At 50.7% G+C, this 19,736-nt stretch overlaps 1 protein-coding gene across 8 annotated transcripts in view; it reads right to left on the reverse strand.

Annotated features, from left to right (window-relative positions):
- Window positions 1-19,736, reverse strand: part of LOC139555278 (protein 4.1-like) — a 125,952-nt gene that overhangs the window by 2,103 nt on the left and 104,113 nt on the right. For all 8 annotated transcript variants that reach the window (XM_071368956.1, XM_071368957.1, XM_071368948.1 and 5 more), the window contains one exon: window positions 1-793. This exon is cut by the window's left edge and continues 2,103 nt beyond it. The gene's annotated coding sequence lies outside the window, so the exon portion shown is untranslated. The remainder of the gene's footprint in view (window positions 794-19,736) is intronic.

A 19,736-nucleotide genomic window follows, 5' to 3' on the forward strand; every position in this document is an offset into this window, starting at 1 on the left:
TATTTTTTACACTTAAATTGAAAAAATACTTTTCACATTGAGAGGGAAAATAAATATTACAAACTTTTTGTACTGTACAAGAGATGAAACCAAAATTGGTTGTAAAGTTGTTTGATTTGAAGAGGGATCCTCGTATCATGATGGTTTAAGAGTTACAGAAAAATCACCCACAATCCCTTGTTATCATCCGCCTTCAGAATAAGAGTCCCTTCAAAGTTGACCTTGAAGATACCGATTTTTCCAATTACGACGAGAAGAAAAATATTAGAAAAATATGAACAAAGTCCCTGCAATCTCTACACAATTAAAAGACCAAATGCCCTTTTGAAATTCTCGTTAAAATCTCCAGAAAAATGGGAGAAAGAGGAAAGAAATTCAAATACTTTATTTCAATATTTTTGTTGTTTAGAAAAGTCCAGTTCAGTGGTTCGGGCGACAGAGAGGGATTGTTCTGGGAGTTTTCTGTAGAGTTATGTTTGCTCCCTTCTCCTTCAGTTAAACTCCATTGGCTGGGAGGATCAAAGTTCATAGTTCAAAAGTGAAGCTTGTTCACTCTGGTTGGTTGGACTGGTCCAGTCTGGTGTGGTGTGAGGGGGGGGGGGGGGGCTCTGAGGTAAACATGTAGGAGTCTGGTGTGGTGTGTGTCTGTCTGCAAGGCAGTGCTGTTGGGTGGTCTGAGGGGGGGGCTCTGAGGTAAACATGTAAGAATGGTGGTGACACAAGCAGAGAGGGAAGGGGGGGGGCTGTATGTGAGTTCATCTTCCCCAGGCGCCGTGGTAGTCTTGGCCCCCAGCTTGACAGACAGTGGACAGAGAGAGACACAACTTCAGTAACACAACCTCAACATTCCCCTGTTCCAACACTCAAGATACAAAGCAGGATGCAGACAGGGAGGGTGCAGGAGCCTGGTGGAGACAAGGAATGGGTGGGGTCGGTGGGCAAAGCGGAGAGGGAGGGAATATAATTGTTAGGGGTGTTTTCTGGCTTCACTGATGTAAACACTGTTAGGTTGAAGGAATGTGTAAGTTAAACAAAGCAGGACTCCATGAACACAGGGCTCCATGAACACAAGGCTCCATGAACACAGGGCTCCATGAACACAGGACTCCATGAACACAGGACTCCATGAACACAGGACTCCATGAACACAGGGCTCCATGAACACAAGGCTCCATGAACACAAGGCTCCATGAACACAAGGCTCCATGAACACAGGGCTCCATGAACACAGGGCCTGAACACAGGACTCCATGAACACAAGGCTCCATGAACACAAGGCTCCATGAACACAAGGCTCCATGAACACAGGGCTCCATGAACACAGGACTCCATGAACACAGGACTCCATGAACACAGGGCCTGAACACAGGGCTCCATGAACACAGGACTCCATGAACACAGGACTCCATGAACACAGGGCCTGAACACAGGGCTCCATGAACACAGGACTCCATGAACACAGGACTCCATGAACACAGGGCCTGAACACAGGACTCCATGAACACAGGGCCTGAACACAGGGCTCCATGAACACAGGGCTCCATGAACACAGGACTCCATGAACACAGGGCTCCATGAACACAAGGCTCCATGAACACAGGGCTCCAAGAACACAGGACTCCATGAACACAGGACTCCATGAACACAGGACTCCATGAACACAGAGCTCCATGAACACAGAGCTCCATGAACACAGGACTCCATGAACACAGGACTCCATGAACACAGGACTCCATGAACACAGGGCTCCATGACCACAGGGCCTGAACACAGGACTCCATGAACACAGGACTCCATGAACACAGGACTCCATGAACACAGGACTCCATGAACACAGAGCTCCATGAACACAGGGCCTGAACACAGGGCTCCATGAACACAGAGCTCCATGAACACAGGGCTTGAACACAGGGCCTGAACACAGGGCTCCATGAACACAGGGCCTGTACAGGGTGGGACCGGGAGGGCACTCTATCCCCCTGTCTCTCCTCCCTGTCTCTCTCCCTGTCTCTCCTCCCTGTCTCAGAGGGAGGGGGTAGGAGGCCCCGTGCGTGTACATACCACACTGGCAGCTGGCTAAACAGCACCAGACTCCGAGCCTACACCCCAAAGAACTACGTTCGACAAGAAACCAAGTCAAAATTAGTGCACTATGTAGAACCCGGTCACTTTGTAGGGAATAGGGTGCCATTTGGGATGTAGATTGAGCCTTTGTGCTTTAACTGGACACAAACATGCAGGGCTACAATTAAAACCACATGGGCACCAGTGTTAACAGACCGCGTGCAGAGACGAACACTTTAATGTAGGAATAGTCCCGAGTAAACTGTTATCACTAAATCCACGCACTTTAACATCCGCTGCTAAGATTGCAAGGACATGCAGTTGTAAGTTGAAATACGAGTATGCATGGCCAGTGTCAGTAGCACGTAGTGCTTTGAACTTGGGAGCAGGGATTTTATTGTAATGCTGATCATGAAGGCTTTGACTGCATCCTAAATCCTAGTTGTGGAATTGTTAGGTTAGATTACTTGTTGGTTATTACTGCATTGTCGGAACTAGAAGCACAAGCATTTCGCTACACTCGCATTAACATCTGCTAACCATGTGTATGTGACTAATAAAATTTGATTTGATTTGATTTGAAATGGCACTCAGTTCCCTGTACAGGAAGTATCCAGACCGCGTTGACATCTTCCACATTTTGTTACCTTACAGCCTTACTCTAAAAATTGATTTAAAAAAATCCTCATCCAGCTACACACAATACCCTATAATTTTTTTTATGTTTGCAAATGTATAAAAATACCTTATTTTACATAAGTATTTGTTATGAGACTCAAAATTGAGCTCAGGTGCATCCTCTTTCCATTGATCATCCTTGAGATGTTTCCACAACTTGATTGGAGTCCACCTGTGGTAAATTCAAATTATTGGACATGATTTGGAAAGACACACACCTGTCTATATAAGGTCCCACAGTTTTAATTTAATTTAACTAGGCAAGTCAGTTAAGAACAAATTCTTGAGAATTTGAGAAACAAGATTCTCTGGTCTGATGAAACCAAGATTGAACTCTTTGGCCTGAATGCCAAGCGTCACGTCTGGAGGAAACCTGGCACCATCTCTACGGTGCAGCATGGTGGTGGCAGCATCATGCTCTGGGGATGTTTTTTAGAGGTACAGACTGGGAGACTAGTCAGGATCGAGGGAAAGATGAACAGAGCAAAGTACAGAGAGATCCTTGATGAAAACCTGCTCCAGAGCACTCAGGACCTCAGACTGGAGTGAAGGTTCACATTCCAACAGGACAACGACCATAAGCACACTGCCAAGACAATGCAGGCGGCTTTGGGACACCCCAAATACAGGTGTGCCAAGTTTGTAGCGTCATACCCAAGAAGACTCGAGGCTGTAATCGCTGCCAAAGGTGCTTCAACAAAGTACTGAGTAATGGGTCTGAATTTTTATGTAAATGTGATATTTCAGCTTTTTCTATTTAATAAATTTGCAGAAATGTCTAAAAACCTGTTTTTACTTTGTCATTATGGGGTATTGTGTATAGATTGATGAGGTTGGAAAAAACAATTTAATACATTTTAGAATAAGGCTGTAACATAACAAAATGTGGAAAAAGTCAAGGGGTCTGAATACTTTCCGAATGAAGATGATAGGGTCCCTTAGGAAACACTGACCAACACTTTGGTTCCTACCCTGTCACAATAACTCCTCCCTGGCAATTTCCTTCACTGTCATGTTAAACAACACTGTATTCAAAGTGCCCACTATTCTCTTCTAACTATATAATTAGAATAATCATTCTATTTTCATGATTCAAACAGTTCACTTAAGTGTTTTGATCTAAATTAATTAATTCAATTAAAATCACTTACAATGTATGCGTTGCCATTCTAGGGTCAAGCACAAAGCAAATGCAGAACTTTTATTATTCAAACACTTTAAATATCCCACCAAATACCGTCGTACTGTCAAAAATGTAGGGTTAGGGGTACTACTGGCCTGGTTATAGGAGATGTGAACTGAGCGTGGGGTTAATCTGGGGTTAGGGGTACTACTGACCTGGTTATAGGAGAGGTGAGTTGAGCCTGGGGTTAATCTGGGGTTAGGGTTAGGGGTACTACTGGCCTGGTTATAGGAGATGTGAACTGAGCGTGGGGTTAATCTTGGGTTAGGGGTACTACTGACCTGGTTATAGGAGAGGTGAGTTGAGCCTGGGGTTAATCTGGGGTTAGGGGTACTACTGACCTGGTTATAGGAGATGTGAGTTGAGCCTGGGGTTAATCTGGGGTTAGGGGTACTACTGACCTGGTTATAGGAGAGCTGAGTTGAGCCTGGGGTTAATCTGGGGTTAGGGGTACTACTGACCTGGTTATAGGAGAGGTGAGTTGAGCCTGGGGTTAATCTGGGGTTAGGGGTACTACTGACCTGGTTATAGGAGAGGTGAGTGGAGCCTGGGGTTAATCTGGGGTTAGGGGTACTACTGACCTGGTTATAGGAGAGGTGAGTTGAGCCTGGGGTTAATCTGGGGTTAGGGGTACTACTGACCTGGTTATAGGAGATGTGAGTTGAGCCTGGGGTTAATCTGGGGTTAGGGGTACTACTGACCTGGTTATAGGAGAGGTGAGTGGAGCCTGGGGTTAATCTGGGGTTAGGGGTACTACTGACCTGGTTATAGGAGAGGTGAGTGGAGCCTGGGGTTAATCTGGGGTTAGGGGTACTACTGACCTGGTTATAGGAGAGGTGAGTTGAGCCTGGGGTTAATCTGGGGTTAGGGGTACTACTGACCTGGTTATAGGAGAGGTGAACTGAGCCTGGGGTTAATCTGGGGTTAGGGGTACTACTGACCTGGTTATAGGAGAGGTGAGCCTGGGGTTAATCTGGGGTTAGGGGTACTACTGACCTGGTTATAGGTGAGCTGAGCCTGGGGTTAATCTGGGGTTAGGGGTACTACTGACCTGGTTATAGGAGAGGTGAGCCTGGGGTTATTCTGGGGTTAGGGGTACTACTGACCTGGTCATAGGAGAGGTGAGCCTGGGGTTAATCTGGGGTTAGGGGTACTACTGACCTGGTTATAGGAGAGGTGAGCCTGGGGTTAATCTGGGGTTAGGGGTACTACTGACCTGGTTATAGGAGAGGTGACCCTGGGGTTAATCTGGGGTTAGGGGTACTACTGACCTGGTTATAGGTGAGCTGAGCCTGGGGTTAATCTGGGGTTAGGGGTACTACTGACCTGGTTATAGGAGAGGTGAGCCTGGGGTTAATCTGGGGTTAGGGGTACTACTGACCTGGTCATAGGAGAGGTGAGCCTGGGGTTAATCTGGGGTTAGGGGTACTACTGACCTGGTCATAGGAGAGGTGAGCCTGGGGTTAATCTGGGGTTAGGGGTACTACTGACCTGGTTATAGGAGAGGTGAGCCTGGGGTTAATCTGGGGTTAGGGGTACTACTGACCTGGTTATAGGAGAGGTGAGCCTGGGGTTAATCTTGGGTTAGGGGTACTACTGACCTGGTTATAGGTGAGATGAGCCTGGGGTTAATCTGGGGTTAGGGGTACTACTGACCTGGTTATAGGTGAGGTGAGCCTGGGGTTAATCTGGGGTTAATCTGGGGTTAGGGGTACTACTGACCTGGTTATAGGAGAGGTGAGCCTGGGGTTAATCTGGGGTTAGGGGTACTACTGACCTGGTTATAGGAGAGGTGAGCCTGGGGTTAATCTGGGGTTAGGGGTACTACTGACCTGGTCATAGGAGAGCTGAGGCTGGGGTTAATCTGGGGTTAGGGGTACTACTGACCTGGTTATAGGTGAGGTGAGCCTGGGGTTAATCTGGGGTTAGGGGTACTACTGACCTGGTTATAGGTGAGGTGAGCCTGGGGTTAATCTGGGGTTAATCTGGGGTTAGGGGTACTACTGACCTGGTTATAGGAGAGCTGAGTTGACCCTGGTGTTAATCTGGGGTTAGGGGTACTACTGACCTGGTTATAGGAGAGCTGAGTTGACCCTGGGGTTAATCTGGGGTTAGGGGTACTACTGACCTGGTTATAGGAGAGCTGAGTTGACCCTGGGGTTAATCTGGGGTTAGGGGTACTATTGACCTGGTTATAGGAGAGGTGAGCCTGGGGTTAATCTGGGGTTAGGGGTACTACTGACCTGGTTATAGGAGAGGTGAGTTGAGCCTGGGGTTAATCTGGGGTTAGGGGTACTACTGACCTGGTTATAGGAGAGGTGAACTGAGCCTGGGGTTAATCTGGGGTTAGGGGAACTACTGACCTGGTTATAGGAGAGGTGAGCCTGGGGTTAATCTGGGGTTAAGGGTACTACTGACCTGGTTATAGGTGAGCTGAGCCTGGGGTTAATCTGGGGTTAGGGGTACTACTGACCTGGTTATAGGAGAGGTGAGCCTGGGGTTATTCTGGGGTTAGGGGTACTACTGACCTGGTCATAGGAGAGGTGAGCCTGGGGTTAATCTGGGGTTAGGGGTACTACTGACCTGGTTATAGGAGAGGTGAGCCTGGGGTTAATCTGGGGTTAGGGGTACTACTGACCTGGTTATAGGAGAGGTGAGCCTGGGGTTAATCTGGGGTTAATCTGGTGTTAGGGGTACTACTGATCTGGTCATAGGAGAGGTGAGCCTGGGGTTAATCTGGGGTTAGGGGTACTACTGACCTGGTCATAGGAGAGGTGAGCCTGGGGTTAATCTGGGGTTAGGGGTACTACTGACCTGGTTATAGGAGAGCTGAGGCTGGGGTTAATCTGGGGTTAGGGGTACTACTGACCTGGTTATAGGTGAGGTGAGCCTGGGGTTAATCTGGGGTTAGGGGTACTACTGACCTGGTTATAGGAGAGGTGAGCCTGGGGTTAATCTGGGGTTAATCTGGGGTTAGGGGTACTACTGACCTGGTCATAGGAGAGGTGAGCCTGGGGTTAATCTGGGGTTAGGGGTACTACTGACCTGGTCATAGGAGAGGTGAGCCTGGGGTTAATCTGGGGTTAGGGGTACTACTGACCTGGTTATAGGAGAGGTGAGCCTGGGGTTAATCTGGGGTTAGGGGTACTACTGACCTGGTTATAGGAGAGGTGAGCCTGGGGTTAATCTTGGGTTAGGGGTACTACTGACCTGGTTATAGGTGAGATGAGCCTGGGGTTAATCTGGGGTTAGGGGTACTACTGACCTGGTTATAGGTGAGGTGAGCCTGGGGTTAATCTGGGGTTAATCTGGGGTTAGGGGTACTACTGACCTGGTTATAGGAGAGGTGAGCCTGGGGTTAATCTGGGGTTAGGGGTACTACTGACCTGGTTATAGGAGAGGTGAGCCTGGGGTTAATCTGGGGTTAGGGGTACTACTGACCTGGTCATAGGAGAGCTGAGGCTGGGGTTAATCTGGGGTTAGGGGTACTACTGACCTGGTTATAGGTGAGGTGAGCCTGGGGTTAATCTGGGGTTAGGGGTACTACTGACCTGGTTATAGGTGAGGTGAGCCTGGGGTTAATCTGGGGTTAATCTGGGGTTAGGGGTACTACTGACCTGGTTATAGGAGAGCTGAGTTGACCCTGGTGTTAATCTGGGGTTAGGGGTACTACTGACCTGGTTATAGGAGAGCTGAGTTGACCCTGGGGTTAATCTGGGGTTAGGGGTACTACTGACCTGGTTATAGGAGAGCTGAGTTGACCCTGGGGTTAATCTGGGGTTAGGGGTACTATTGACCTGGTTATAGGAGAGGTGAGCCTGGGGTTAATCTGGGGTTAGGGGTACTACTGACCTGGTTATAGGAGAGGTGAGTTGAGCCTGGGGTTAATCTGGGGTTAGGGGTACTACTGACCTGGTTATAGGAGAGGTGAACTGAGCCTGGGGTTAATCTGGGGTTAGGGGAACTACTGACCTGGTTATAGGAGAGGTGAGCCTGGGGTTAATCTGGGGTTAAGGGTACTACTGACCTGGTTATAGGTGAGCTGAGCCTGGGGTTAATCTGGGGTTAGGGGTACTACTGACCTGGTTATAGGAGAGGTGAGCCTGGGGTTATTCTGGGGTTAGGGGTACTACTGACCTGGTCATAGGAGAGGTGAGCCTGGGGTTAATCTGGGGTTAGGGGTACTACTGACCTGGTTATAGGAGAGGTGAGCCTGGGGTTAATCTGGGGTTAGGGGTACTACTGACCTGGTTATAGGAGAGGTGAGCCTGGGGTTAATCTGGGGTTAATCTGGTGTTAGGGGTACTACTGATCTGGTCATAGGAGAGGTGAGCCTGGGGTTAATCTGGGGTTAGGGGTACTACTGACCTGGTCATAGGAGAGGTGAGCCTGGGGTTAATCTGGGGTTAGGGGTACTACTGACCTGGTTATAGGAGAGCTGAGGCTGGGGTTAATCTGGGGTTAGGGGTACTACTGACCTGGTTATAGGTGAGGTGAGCCTGGGGTTAATCTGGGGTTAGGGGTACTACTGACCTGGTTATAGGAGAGGTGAGCCTGGGGTTAATCTGGGGTTAATCTGGGGTTAGGGGTACTACTGACCTGGTCATAGGAGAGGTGAGCCTGGGGTTAATCTGGGGTTAGGGGTACTACTGACCTGGTCATAGGAGAGGTGAGCCTGGGGTTAATCTGGGGTTAGGGGTACTACTGACCTGGTTATAGGAGAGGTGAGCCTGGGGTTAATCTGGGGTTAGGGGTACTACTGACCTGGTTATAGGAGAGTTGAGCCTGGGGTTAATCTTGGGTTAGGGGTACTACTGACCTGGTTATAGGTGAGATGAGCCTGGGGTTAATCTGGGGTTAGGGGTACTACTGACCTGTTTATAGGTGAGGTGAGCCTGGGGTTAATCTGGGGTTAGGGGTACTACTGACCTGGTTATAGGAGAGGTGAGCCTGGGGTTAATCTGGGGTTAGGGGTACTACTGACCTGGTTATAGGAGAGGTGAGCCTGGGGTTAATCTGGGGTTAGGGGTACTACTGACCTGGTTATAGGAGAGGTGAGCCTGGGGTTAATCTGGGGTTAAGGGTACTACTGACCTGGTTATAGGAGAGGTGAGCCTGGGGTTAATCTGGGGTTAGGGGTAGTACTGACCTGGTTATAGGAGAGGTGAGCCTGGGGTTAATCGGGGGTTAGGGGTACTACTGACCTGGTCATAGGAGAGCTGAGGCTGGGGTTAATCTGGGGTTAGGGGTACTACTGACCTGGTTATAGGTGAGGTGAGCCTGGGGTTAATCTGGGGTTAGGGGTACTACTGACCTGGTTATAGGTGAGGTGAGCCTGGGGTTAATCTGGGGTTAATCTGGGGTTAGGGGTACTACTGACCTGGTTATAGGAGCGCTGAGTTGACCCTGGTGTTAATCTGGGGTTAGGGGTACTACTGACCTGGTTATAGGAGAGCTGAGTTGACCCTGGGGTTAATCTGGGGTTAGGGGTACTACTGACCTGGTTATAGGAGAGCTGAGTTGACCCTGGGGTTAATCTGGGGTTAGGGGTACTACTGACCTGGTTATAGGAGAGGTGACCCTGGGGTTAATCTGGGGTTAGGGGTACTACTGACCTGGTTATAGGAGAGGTGAATTGAGCCTGGGGTTCATCTGAGGTTAGGGGTACTACTGACCTGGTTATAGGAGAGGTGAGTTGAGCCTGGAGTTAATCTGGGGTTAGGGGTACTACTGACCTGGTTATAGGAGAGGTGAACTGAGCCAGGGGTTAATCTGGGGTTAGGGTTAGGGGTACTACTGGCCTGGTTATAGGAGAGGTGATCCTGGGGTTAATCTGGGGTTAGGGGTACTACTGACCTGGTTATAGGAGAGCTGAGTTGAGCCTGGGGTTAATCTGCGGTTAGGGGTACTACTGACCTGGTTATAGGAGAGGTGAGTTGAGCCTGGGGTTAATCTGGGGTTAGGGGTACTACTGACCTGGTTATAGGAGAGGTGAGTTGAGCCTGGGGTTAATCTGGGGTTAGGGGTACTACTGACCTGGTCATAGGCGAGGTGAGCCTGGGGTTAATCTGGGGTTAATCTGGGGTTAGGGGTACTACTGACCTGGTTATAGGAGAGGTGAGCCTGGGGTTAATCTGGGGTTAGGGGTACTACTGACCTGGTTATAGGAGAGGTGAGCCTGGGGTTAATCTGGGGTTAGGGGTACTACTGACCTGGTTATAGGAGAGGTGAGCCTGGGGTTAATCTGGGGTTAGGGGTACTACTGACCTGGTTATAGGAGAGGTGAGCCTGGGGTTAATCTGGGGTTAGGGGTACTACTGACCTGGTTATAGGAGAGGTGAGCCTGGGGTTAATCTGGGGTTAGGGGTACTACTGACCTGGTCATAGGAGAGCTGAGGCTGGGGTTAATCTGGGGTTAGGGGTACTACTGACCTGGTTATAGGTGAGGTGAGCCTGGGGTTAATCTGGGGTTAGGGGTACTACTGACCTGGTTATAGGAGAGGTGAGCCTGGGGTTAATCTGGGGTTAATCTGGGGTTAGGGGTACTACTGACCTGGTCATAGGAGAGGTGAGCCTGGGGTTAATCTGGGGTTAGGGGTACTACTGACCTGGTTATAGGTGAGGTGAGCCTGGGGTTAATCTGGGGTTAGGGGTACTACTGACCTGGTTATAGGTGAGGTGAGCCTGGGGTTAATCTGGGGTTAATCTGGGGTTAGGGGTACTACTGACCTGGTTATAGGAGCGCTGAGTTGACCCTGGTGTTAATCTGGGGTTAGGGGTACTACTGACCTGGTTATAGGAGAGCTGAGTTGACCCTGGGGTTAATCTGGGGTTAGGGGTACTACTGACCTGGTTATAGGAGAGCTGAGTTGACCCTGGGGTTAATCTGGGGTTAGGGGTACTACTGACCTGGTTATAGGAGAGGTGACCCTGGGGTTAATCTGGGGTTAGGGGTACTACTGACCTGGTTATAGGAGAGGTGAATTGAGCCTGGGGTTCATCTGAGGTTAGGGGTACTACTGACCTGGTTATAGGAGAGGTGAGTTGAGCCTGGAGTTAATCTGGGGTTAGGGGTACTACTGACCTGGTTATAGGAGAGGTGAACTGAGCCAGGGGTTAATCTGGGGTTAGGGTTAGGGGTACTACTGGCCTGGTTATAGGAGAGGTGATCCTGGGGTTAATCTGGGGTTAGGGGTACTACTGACCTGGTTATAGGAGAGCTGAGTTGAGCCTGGGGTTAATCTGCGGTTAGGGGTACTACTGACCTGGTTATAGGAGAGGTGAGTGGAGCCTGGGGTAAATCTGGGGTTAGGGGTACTACTGACCTGGTTATAGGAGAGGTGAGTTGAGCCTGGGGTTAATCTGGGGTTAGGGGTACTACTGACCTGGTCATAGGAGAGGTGAGCCTGGGGTTAATCTGGGGTTAATCTGGGGTTAGGGGTACTACTGACCTGGTTATAGGAGAGGTGAGCCTGGGGTTAATCTGGGGTTAGGGGTACTACTGACCTGGTTATAGGAGAGGTGAGCCTGGGGTTAATCTGGGGTTAGGGGTACTACTGACCTGGTTATAGGAGAGGTGAGCCTGGGGTTAATCTGGGGTTAGGGGTACTACTGACCTGGTTATAGGAGAGGTGAGCCTGGGGTTAATCTGGGGTTAGGGGTACTACTGACCTGGTTATAGGAGAGGTGAGCCTGGGGTTAATCTGGGGTTAGGGGTACTACTGACCTGGTCATAGGAGAGCTGAGGCTGGGGTTAATCTGGGGTTAGGGGTACTACTGACCTGGTTATAGGTGAGGTGAGCCTGGGGTTAATCTGGGGTTAGGGGTACTACTGACCTGGTCATAGGAGAGGTGAGCCTGGGGTTAATCTGGGGTTAATCTGGGGTTAGGGGTACTACTGACCTGGTCATAGGAGAGGTGAGCCTGGGGTTAATCTGGGGTTAGGGGTACTACTGACCTGGTCATAGGAGAGGTGAGCCTGGGGTTAATCTGGGGTTAGGGGTACTACTGACCTGGTTATAGGAGAGGTGAGCCTGGGGTTAATCTGGGGTTAGGGGTACTACTGACCTGGTTATAGGAGAGGTGAGCCTGGGGTTAATCTGGGGTTAGGGGTACTACTGACCTGGTTATAGGAGAGGTGAGTTGAGCCTGGGGTTAATCTGGGGTTAGGGGTACTACTGACCTGGTTATAGGAGAGGTGAGTTGAGCCTGGGGTTAATCTGGGGTTAGGGGTACTACTGACCTGGTTATAGGAGAGGTGAGTGGAGCCTGGGGTTAATCTGGGGTTAGGGGTACTACTGACCTGGTTATAGGAGAGGTGAGTGGAGCCTGGGGTTAATCTGGGGTTAGGGGTACTACTGACCTGGTTATAGGAGAGGTGAGTTGAGCCTGGGGTTAATCTGGGGTTAGGGGTACTACTGACCTGGTTATAGGAGAGGTGAACTGAGCCTGGGGTTAATCTGGGGTTAGGGGTACTACTGACCTGGTTATAGGAGAGGTGAGCCTGGAGTTAATCTGGGGTTAATCTGGGGTTAGGGGTACTACTGACCTGGTCATAGGAGAGGTGAGCCTGGGGTTAACCTGGGGTTAGGGGTACTACTGACCTGGTCATAGGAGAGGTGAGCCTGGGGTTAATCTGGGGTTAGGGGTACTACTGACCTGGTTATAGGAGAGGTGAGCCTGGGGTTAATCTGGGGTTAGGGGTACTACTGACCTGGTTATAGGAGAGGTGAGCCTGGGGTTAATCTGGGGTTAGGGGTACTACTGACCTGGTTATAGGTGAGATGAGCCTGGGGTTAATCTGGGGTTAGGGGTACTACTGACCTGGTTATAGGTGAGGTGAGCCTGGGGTTAATCTGGGGTTAATCTGGGGTTAGGGGTACTACTGACCTGGTTATGGGAGAGGTGAGCCTGTGGTTAATCTGGGGTTAGGGGTACTACTGACCTGGTTATAGGAGAGGTGAGCCTGGGGTTAATCTGGGGTTAGGGGTACTACTGACCTGGTTATAGGAGAGGTGAGCCTGGGGTTAATCTGGGGTTAGGGGTACTACTGACCTGATCATAGGAGAGCTGAGGCTGGGGTTAATCTGGGGTTAGGGGTACTACTGACCTGGTTATAGGTGAGGTGAGCCTGGGGTTAATCTGGGGTTAGGGGTACTACTGACCTGGTTATAGGTGAGGTGAGCCTGGGGTTAATCTGGGGTTAATCTGGGGTTAGGGGTACTACTGACCTGGTTATAGGAGAGCTGAGTTGACCCTGGTGTTAATCTGGGGTTAGGGGTACTACTGACCTGGTTATAGGAGAGCTGAGTTGACCCTGGGGTTAATCTGGGGTTAGGGGTACTACTGACCTGGTTATAGGAGAGGTGAGCCTGGGGTTAATCTGGGGTTAGGGGTACTACTGACCTGGTTATAGGAGAGGTGAGTTGAGCCTGGGGTTAATCTGGGGTTAGGGGTACTACTGACCTGGTTATAGGAGAGGTGAACTGAGCCTGGGGTTAATCTGGGGTTAGGGGAACTACTGACCTGGTTATAGGAGAGGTGAGCCTGGGGTTAATCTGGGGTTAAGGGTACTACTGACCTGGTTATAGGTGAGCTGAGCCTGGGGTTAATCTGGGGTTAGGGGTACTACTGACCTGGTTATAGGAGAGGTGAGCCTGGGGTTATTCTGGGGTTAGGGGTACTACTGACCTGGTCATAGGAGAGGTGAGCCTGGGGTTAATCTGGGGTTAGGGGTACTACTGACCTGGTTATAGGAGAGGTGAGCCTGGGGTTAATCTGGGGTTAGGGGTACTACTGACCTGGTTATAGGAGAGGTGAGCCTGGGGTTAATCTGGGGTTAATCTGGTGTTAGGGGTACTACTGACCTGGTCATAGGAGAGGTGAGCCTGGGGTTAATCTGGGGTTAGGGGTACTACTGACCTGGTCATAGGAGAGGTGAGCCTGGGGTTAATCTGGGGTTAGGGGTACTACTGACCTGGTTATAGGAGAGGTGAGCCTGGGGTTAATCTGGGGTTAGGGGTACTACTGACCTGGTTATAGGAGAGGTGAGCCTGGGGTTAATCTGGGGTTAGGGGTACTACTGACCTGGTTATAGGTGAGATGAGCCTGGGGTTAATCTGGGGTTAGGGGTACTACTGACCTGGTTATAGGTGAGGTGAGCCTGGGGTTAATCTGGGGTTAATCTGGGGTTAGGGGTACTACTGACCTGGTTATAGGAGAGGTGAGCCTGGGGTTAATCTAGGGTTAGGGGTACTACTGACCTGGTTATAGGAGAGGTGAGCCTGGGGTTAATCTGGGGTTAGGGGTACTACTGACCTGGTTATAGGAGAGGTGAGCCTGGGGTTAATCTGGGGTTAGGGGTACTACTGACCTGGTTATAGGAGAGGTGAGCCTGGGGTTAATCTGGGGTTAGGGGTACTACTGACCTGGTTATAGGAGAGGTGAGCCTGGGGTTAATCTGGGGTTAGGGGTACTACTGACCTGGTCATAGGAGAGCTGAGGCTGGGGTTAATCTGGGGTTAGGGGTACTACTGACCTGGTTATAGGTGAGGTGAGCCTGGGGTTAATCTGGGGTTAGGGGTACCACTGACCTGGTTATAGGAGAGGTGAGCCTGGGGTTAATCTGGGGTTAGGGGTACTACTGACCTGGTCATAGGAGAGGTGAGCCTGGGGTTAATCTGGGGTTAGGGGTACTACTGACCTGGTCATAGGAGAGGTGAGCCTGGGGTTAATCTGGGGTTAGGGGTACTACTGACCTGGTTATAGGAGAGGTGAGCCTGGGGTTAATCTGGGGTTAGGGGTACTACTGACCTGGTTATAGGAGAGGTGAGCCTGGGGTTAATCTTGGGTTAGGGGTACTACTGACCTGGTTATAGGTGAGATGAGCCTGGGGTTAATCTGGGGTTAGGGGTACTACTGACCTGGTTATAGGTGAGGTGAGCCTGGGGTTAATCTGGGGTTAATCTGGGGTTAGGGGTACTACTGACCTGGTTATAGGAGAGGTGAGCCTGGGGTTAATCTGGGGTTAGGGGTACTACTGACCTGGTTATAGGAGAGGTGAGCCTGGGGTTAATCTGGGGTTAGGGGTACTACTGACCTGGTTATAGGAGAGGTGAGCCTGGGGTTAATCTGGGGTTAAGGGTACTACTGACCTGGTTATAGGAGAGGTGAGCCTGGGGTTAATCTGGGGTTAGGGGTACTACTGACCTGGTTATAGGAGAGGTGAGCCTGGGGTTAATCTTGGGTTAGGGGTACTACTGACCTGGTTATAGGTGAGATGAGCCTGGGGTTAATCTGGGGTTAGGGGTACTACTGACCTGGTTATAGGTGAGGTGAGCCTGGGGTTAATCTGGGGTTAATCTGGGGTTAGGGGTACTACTGACCTGGTTATAGGAGAGGTGAGCCTGGGGTTAATCTGGGGTTAGGGGTACTACTGACCTGGTCATAGGAGAGGTGAGCCTGGGGTTAATCTGGGGTTAGGGGTACTACTGACCTGGTTATAGGAGAGGTGAGCCTGGGGTTAATCTGGGGTTAGGGGTACTACTGACCTGGTTATAGGAGAGGTGAGCCTGGGGTTAATCTGGGGTTAGGGGTACTACTGACCTGGTTATAGGAGAGGTGAGTGGAGCCTGGGGTTAATCTGGGGTTAGGGGTACTACTGACCTGGTTATAGGAGAGGTGAGTGGAGCCTGGGGTTAATCTGGGGTTAGGGGTACTACTGACCTGGTTATAGGAGAGGTGAGTTGAGCCTGGGGTTAATCTGGGGTTAGGGGTACTACTGACCTGGTTATAGGAGAGGTGAACTGAGCCTGGGGTTAATCTGGGGTTAGGGGTACTACTGACCTGGTTATAGGAGAGGTGAGCCTGGGGTTAATCTGGGGTTAATCTGGGGTTAGGGGTACTACTGACCTGGTCATAGGAGAGGTGAGCCTGGGGTTAATCTGGGGTTAGGGGTACTACTGACCTGGTCATAGGAGAGGTGAGCCTGGGGTTAATCTGGGGTTAGGGGTACTACTGACCTGGTTATAGGAGAGGTGAGCCTGGGGTTAATCTGGGGTTAGGGGTACTACTGACCTGGTTATACGAGAGGTGAGCCTGGGGTTAATCTTGGGTTAGGGGTACTACTGACCTGGTTATAGGTGAGATGAGCCTGGGGTTAATCTGGGGTTAGGGGTACTACTGACCTGGTTATAGGTGAGGTGAGCCTGGGGTTAATCTGGGGTTAATCTGGGGTTAGGGGTACTACTGACCTGGTTATGGGAGAGGTGAGCCTGTGGTTAATCTGGGGTTAGGGGTACTACTGACCTGGTTATAAGAGAGCTGAGTTGACCCTGGGGTTAATCTGGGGTTAGGGGTACTACTGACCTGGTTATAGGAGAGGTGAGCCTGGGGTTAATCTGGGGTTAGGGGTACTACTGACCTGGTTATAGGAGAGGTGAGTTGAGCCTGGGGTTAATCTGGGGTTAGGGGTACTACTGACCTGGTTATAGGAGAGGTGAACTGAGCCTGGGGTTAATCTGGGGTTAGGGGAACTACTGACCTGGTTATAGGAGAGGTGAGCCTGGGGTTAATCTGGGGTTAAGGGTACTACTGACCTGGTTATAGGTGAGCTGAGCCTGGGGTTAATCTGGGGTTAGGGGTACTACTGACCTGGTTATAGGAGAGGTGAGCCTGGGGTTATTCTGGGGTTAGGGGTACTACTGACCTGGTCATAGGAGAGGTGAGCCTGGGGTTAATCTGGGGTTAGGGGTACTACTGACCTGGTTATAGGAGAGGTGAGCCTGGGGTTAATCTGGGGTTAGGGGTACTACTGACCTGGTTATAGGAGAGGTGAGCCTGGGGTTAATCTGGGGTTAATCTGGTGTTAGGGGTACTACTGACCTGGTCATAGGAGAGGTGAGCCTGGGGTTAATCTGGGGTTAGGGGTACTACTGACCTGGTCATAGGAGAGGTGAGCCTGGGGTTAATCTGGGGTTAGGGGTACTACTGACCTGGTTATAGGAGAGGTGAGCCTGGGGTTAATCTGGGGTTAGGGGTACTACTGACCTGGTTATAGGAGAGGTGAGCCTGGGGTTAATCTGGGGTTAGGGGTACTACTGACCTGGTTATAGGTGAGATGAGCCTGGGGTTAATCTGGGGTTAGGGGTACTACTGACCTGGTTATAGGTGAGGTGAGCCTGGGGTTAATCTGGGGTTAATCTGGGGTTAGGGGTACTACTGACCTGGTTATAGGAGAGGTGAGCCTGGGGTTAATCTAGGGTTAGGGGTACTACTGACCTGGTTATAGGAGAGGTGAGCCTGGGGTTAATCTGGGGTTAGGGGTACTACTGACCTGGTTATAGGAGAGGTGAGCCTGGGGTTAATCTGGGGTTAGGGGTACTACTGACCTGGTTATAGGAGAGGTGAGCCTGGGGTTAATCTGGGGTTAGGGGTACTACTGACCTGGTTATAGGAGAGGTGAGCCTGGGGTTAATCTGGGGTTAGGGGTACTACTGACCTGGTCATAGGAGAGCTGAGGCTGGGGTTAATCTGGGGTTAGGGGTACTACTGACCTGGTTATAGGTGAGGTGAGCCTGGGGTTAATCTGGGGTTAGGGGTACCACTGACCTGGTTATAGGAGAGGTGAGCCTGGGGTTAATCTGGGGTTAGGGGTACTACTGACCTGGTCATAGGAGAGGTGAGCCTGGGGTTAATCTGGGGTTAGGGGTACTACTGACCTGGTCATAGGAGAGGTGAGCCTGGGGTTAATCTGGGGTTAGGGGTACTACTGACCTGGTTATAGGAGAGGTGAGCCTGGGGTTAATCTGGGGTTAGGGGTACTACTGACCTGGTTATAGGAGAGGTGAGCCTGGGGTTAATCTTGGGTTAGGGGTACTACTGACCTGGTTATAGGTGAGATGAGCCTGGGGTTAATCTGGGGTTAGGGGTACTACTGACCTGGTTATAGGTGAGGTGAGCCTGGGGTTAATCTGGGGTTAATCTGGGGTTAGGGGTACTACTGACCTGGTTATAGGAGAGGTGAGCCTGGGGTTAATCTGGGGTTAGGGGTACTACTGACCTGGTTATAGGAGAGGTGAGCCTGGGGTTAATCTGGGGTTAGGGGTACTACTGACCTGGTTATAGGAGAGGTGAGCCTGGGGTTAATCTGGGGTTAAGGGTACTACTGACCTGGTTATAGGAGAGGTGAGCCTGGGGTTAATCTGGGGTTAGGGGTACTACTGACCTGGTTATAGGAGAGGTGAGCCTGGGGTTAATCTGGGGTTAGGGGTACTACTGACCTGGTTATAGGAGAGGTGAGCCTGGGGTTAATCTGGGGTTAGGGGTACTACTGACCTGGTTATAGGAGAGGTGAGCCTGGGGTTAATCTGGGGTTAGGGGTACTACTGACCTGGTCATAGGAGAGCTGAGGCTGGGGTTAATCTGGGGTTAGGGGTACTACTGACCTGGTTATAGGTGAGGTGAGCCTGGGGTTAATCTGGGGTTAGGGGTACTACTGACCTGGTTATAGGAGAGGTGAGCCTGGGGTTAATCTGGGGTTAATCTGGGGTTAGGGGTACTACTGACCTGGTCATAGGAGAGGTGAGCCTGGGGTTAATCTGGGGTTAGGGGTACTACTGACCTGGTCATAGGAGAGGTGAGCCTGGGGTTAATCTGGGGTTAGGGGTACTACTGACCTGGTTATAGGAGAGGTGAGCCTGGGGTTAATCTGGGGTTAGGGGTACTACTGACCTGGTTATAGGAGAGGTGAGCCTGGGGTTAATCTTGGGTTAGGGGTACTACTGACCTGGTTATAGGTGAGATGAGCCTGGGGTTAATCTGGGGTTAGGGGTACTACTGACCTGGTTATAGGTGAGGTGAGCCTGGGGTTAATCTGGGGTTAATCTGGGGTTAGGGGTACTACTGACCTGGTTATAGGAGAGGTGAGCCTGGGGTTAATCTGGGGTTAGGGGTACTACTGACCTGGTTATAGGAGAGGTGAGCCTGGGGTTAATCTGGGGTTAGGGGTACTACTGACCTGGTTATAGGAGAGGTGAGCCTGGGGTTAATCTGGGGTTAAGGGTACTACTGACCTGGTTATAGGAGAGGTGAGCCTGGGGTTAATCTGGGGTTAGGGGTACTACTGACCTGGTTATAGGAGAGGTGAGCCTGGGGTTAATCTGGGGTTAGGGGTACTACTGACCTGGTCATAGGAGAGCTGAGGCTGGGGTTAATCTGGGGTTAGGGGTACTACTGACCTGGTTATAGGTGAGGTGAGCCTGGGGTTAATCTGGGGTTAGGGGTACTACTGACCTGGTTATAGGTGAGGTGAGCCTGGGGTTAATCTGGGGTTAATCTGGGGTTAGGGGTACTACTGACCTGGTTATAGGAGAGGCTGAGTTGACCCTGGTGGTTAATCTGGGGTTAGGGGTACTACTGACCTGGTTATAGGAGAGCTGAGTTGACCCTGGGGTTAATCTGGGGTTAGGGGTACTACTGACCTGGTTATAGGAGAGGTGAGCCTGGGGTTAATCTGGGGTTAGGGGTACTACTGACCTGGTTATAGGAGAGGTGAGTTGAGCCTGGGGTTAATCTGGGGTTAGGGGTACTACTGACCTGGTGATAGGAGAGGTGAACTGAGCCTGGGGTTAATCTGGGGTTAGGGGAACTATTGACCTGGTTATAGGAGAGGTGAGCCTGGGGTTAATCTGGGGTTAAGGGTACTACTGACCTGGTTATAGGTGAGCTGAGCCTGGGGTTAATCTGGGGTTAGGGGTACTACTGACCTGGTTATAGGAGAGGTGAGCCTGGGGTTATTCTGGGGTTAGGGGTA

This window comes from Salvelinus alpinus, chromosome 26 (genome assembly GCF_045679555.1).
Source record: "Salvelinus alpinus chromosome 26, SLU_Salpinus.1, whole genome shotgun sequence".
NCBI lineage: Eukaryota > Metazoa > Chordata > Actinopteri > Salmoniformes > Salmonidae > Salvelinus > Salvelinus alpinus.